The sequence below is a fragment of the Macaca mulatta genome, chromosome 2, assembly GCF_049350105.2.
Source record: "Macaca mulatta isolate MMU2019108-1 chromosome 2, T2T-MMU8v2.0, whole genome shotgun sequence".
Lineage (NCBI taxonomy): Eukaryota > Metazoa > Chordata > Mammalia > Primates > Cercopithecidae > Macaca > Macaca mulatta.
The window spans coordinates 136716691-136720650 of NC_133407.1; the positions used below are offsets into that span (position 1 = coordinate 136716691).

The 3960-nt window shown below is 41.0% G+C and overlaps 1 pseudogene; it reads right to left on the reverse strand.

Annotated features, from left to right (window-relative positions):
* Positions 1-2723: 2723 nt before the first annotated feature.
* Positions 2724-3514, reverse strand: LOC100431062 (G patch domain-containing protein 11 pseudogene; annotated as a pseudogene).
* Positions 3515-3960: the final 446 nt, after the last annotated feature.

Genomic DNA, 3960 nt, shown 5'->3' on the forward strand with positions numbered 1-3960 from the left:
CCAGTTCTAGTCCTAGGCCTGTAAATGTAGATCACAATCCTGATGAAGTCATGGGTTCCATCAGTGTTATTCTGGCATTCTTAGCATAATTGTCATGAACATATTTAAAATATTTTAGGCCACTGAGCAGGTGTAGGTTGTCCCCATAGTCAGTAAGAGGAGAAAGGCCATTTCCTGTCTAACTTGATTCCACCTGAAATTATCCATTTGACTTTGGGACTTGACTGAATGTTGGTATGTTGGCTGAAATGACACCAAAATATTGACTGTAGTGGCAAGGGTAAAATGTACTCCTCTGTTTTATTAATAGATACTAATATAATTTTTAATATATACATATATTTTGAGACAGGGTCTTGCTCTGTCACCCAGGCTAGAGTGCAGCAGCATGATCTCAGCTCATGGCAACCTCTGCCTCCCAGGTTCAAGCAATTCTCATGCCTCAGCCTTCTGAATAGATGGATTACAGGTGCGTGCCACCACGCCCGGCTAATTTTTGTATTTTTAGTAGAGAGGGGGTTTCACCATGTTGGACATGCTGGTCTCAAACTGCTGGCTTCAAGTGATCTGCCTGCCTTGGCCTCCTCAAGTGCCAGGATTATAGGAGTGAACCACTGTGCTTGGCCAATTTTATAATTTTTTTTTAAACAAAAAAATTAAACAATAGCATCCAACCATATATACTTAAATATTTTTTTTATATATATATATTTACATTCATAAAAATAATGATTAGTTTTCTGGATGAAGAACTGAGGCCCCAGAGTTAACTAGATCAGTGGCTCAAGCTAGGCTGCATTTTAGAATCAAGGGCAGTGATATCCAAGTCACAGTGACCAGTGGCATCAGAATCTCTTGGGGTGGGATCCTTTTATTACTATTTTGTAAAGGTCCCCAAGTTAAACTTGAAAAGTGAATTAGGTCATATTAGGTCAGAGATTAATACAAGTTATACTACTGATTATCTTACCCTAGCAAGTATAGGTTAGTTTTTGTGATTTTCTTACGGATGCTGTTTCTAATAAAAGAAGAGATTGATCTCTTGCTCAATGCAACTAAAAGGTGAGCTATAAAATCACACAGGTGATCACAACTCTACCCAAAGAACAGTGGCACACCATACTTAATCTCAGCGCTAGTTCTTATCCTCAGGTGCTTGTCATTCATTCTTGGGACTTCAAAATAAATATAGATATAGATATCCAGGAACCGCCTTAGACTAGATAAGTCAACATCAATCATGAGGAGAGATACCTGAGCATATGAACTTTTAAAAAGATTCATGATTTTGATGCCTCACCCTGGACGGAACCCTCTCATAGTATGCCACACGGTATGTCCTTAGCTGTATTCAGTAAAATTACAGGCAAGCAGATTCCAGTTTAAGAGAAGACAATGAAAATAATTTAGAGCTACCAAGTAAGAATGGGGTTTTTTTGTTGTTTTGTTTTTGTTTTTGTTTTTTCTGAGATGGAGTCTTGCTCTGTCGCTAGGCAGGAGTGCAGTGGCACGATTTTGGCTCACTGCAACCTCCGCCTACCCGGTTCAAGTGATTCTCCTGCCTCAGCCTCCAGAGTAGCTGGGACTACAGGCGTGAGCCACCATGCCCAGCTAATTTTTGTATTTTTAGTAGAGATGGGGTTTCATCATGTTGGCCTGGATGGTCTTGATCCCTTGACCTCGTGATTCGCCCACCTCTGCCTCCAAAAGTGCTGGGATTGTAGGTGTGAGCCAGTGCGCCCTGCCTGGAATGGTTTTAAAGCAGTGAGCTCTCTGTGGCTGGAAGAATAAAAGCAAAGGTTGAATTATCACTCGCTGGGAATGCTATCAAGGGGTTTCAGTAAGTACTTGGATCACATGATATTTGAATTTCCTCACAATTCTTAAGTTTCTATAGCCAAAACTTCCAACAGATCACATTTAATGGATATAGACATTGTCATGAAAACTCATGATTTTACCAGAAATTATCACGGTTATTTTGTCTGTAAAATGGATTAGAATTTAGTAGTACTGGTGGAACATTGCCTCTGACATCAGTCTTATTGAGGGGAATACGTTTCCCCTCCTCTTCATGCTTGGATGGAGGGAAGGGAAATTCTCCTTGCTCCTTCAAAGCGAGAAGTGTAGGAAAAAGCTCCCTGAACCCTCATTAATTCCTTCCCAACAGAGAACTGTCTCATCCTATGGGTGATACAAGAAGGAACTGAGCATGTGTGGTCCAGCCCTTGGTGGACCTTGAAAGGTCTCAGGATGCAAAGATGGGCTCTGCCCCAACAAGGCAGAGGCTCACAGTTCTTTCCAATCAGGGAGAAATATTAGTGTCTGATTGGAGAAAAATGCAGCCTTCTCTATTTCAGCTTGTTCACTGATAAAGTGGATATTTTTCTCTTCCTCTGACTCCCATTTCCTATTTCTCAACTTGTTCCAAAGTGAAGAGGGGAACAAGAGAGTTACCTGTTGGTGTCCTTAAACCCCTCACCTATCACAATACAGCAATAAACGGTAACTGTCCATCTCTATGATACTTGTGTTCTGAAATGGTATTACATTATTTTTTCAAGTCAGTGAACTCTCATATTCTAAAGAATAAAAAGAACAAAACATTATATAAAATCCCTCTTTCTTTACTGGCATAAAAAATTTGGGATTTCTAACTACTGAATTGTCTGTCCCTAAGAAATAATAACGTTTTTCAATTTTCCAGTTTATTGGGAATAATCTTAGTCATGACCTGCAGAAGTTAGTCCTGGACAATCTGGAGAGGGGTCTTCGTTATCTTTGTAGACTGTTCCAAAGCAAATACAATACAGAAGTTCTTCTCTTAAATAACTAGTCAATATTTGTAATTTTTCCAGTACACTTAAATCTTCACTCTTATACTCATCTTCATCCCATTCTTTTTCTTCTTTATCTTCTTCAAGCCTCTTCTTCAAGCCTCAAACAACCGTGCTTCCCTGGGAACCTGAATATTTTTCTGGGTGTCCAATTGTTGACAGACTCACTGGTTTCTTCTGAGATCTCCTTCTAGCTTCATTTCATCTTGCCTATTTTTAAGTTGCATTCGAAACTGTTCTGCAGCTTTTTCTTCAGCTTGGTTATTCATGTGAATCTTTTTTCTGTAGCTTTCTAATTTTTCCTCTGCTTTCCGTTTTAATGATGCCTCATGACCAAATGCCACTTTTCCCTGTTTTGATACTGAGAGGAATCAGTTCAACAATACCACTCCCACTCTCACCAAGTGCCTGACCACTTTTATAGCCCATCTTTTGGAGCAAGGCAAACCCTTTGTTTTCACAGCCTAGTGCATTCTGCAACCCATTGTCACGTCTTTCTTGTTCTTCTTTTAAACTCTTCTGCCTGAGTTTCAAATTAGCTTCCTGTTGCTTTTCTTCTTTTCAATGGGCTTCTCAGATTTGCCTTAGCATTTGCAAGCCTGGTCTGATATCCTCTTGGACATTAATGAAGGAATCAGACATTAGTCCTCTTCTTCTGCCATGTTCAACTTCACATGGCTATAGTATTTGACAGTTCTCTACTCGCCCTGGTTCAGCTCCGGGGAGTGTGTGCTGGGCATGCACCCACCGACCAGTGTTGGACTTCCGGGCCTCGGCTCCCTACCATTTTTATCATTTCTTAAATTCTCAGAATTGGAGAACTAGGTGTGGTGGATATTTTCTCTTTGTCCCTCTAACCTATGCTATGTTCCCTCCTTCCACTCTGCTCTATGTCCTGGGAGGCTGACCTGTCTGAACCTTATCAGTGGGCTCCCTTGTCTTTTGGCATCTGATTGGGTTCAGCTCATGGGGAGCCCAGACTGTGAAGTCAGGGCATTAATTTTCCACTTTACCCTTTACCTATAGGTCTCAGCTTCTAACAGGATGTCCTCTCTATAGAATCTGTGCCCCATCTCCATCTCTGCACCCCCCTTCTCCTCCTTCCCTCTCTGTGTCTCCCTCA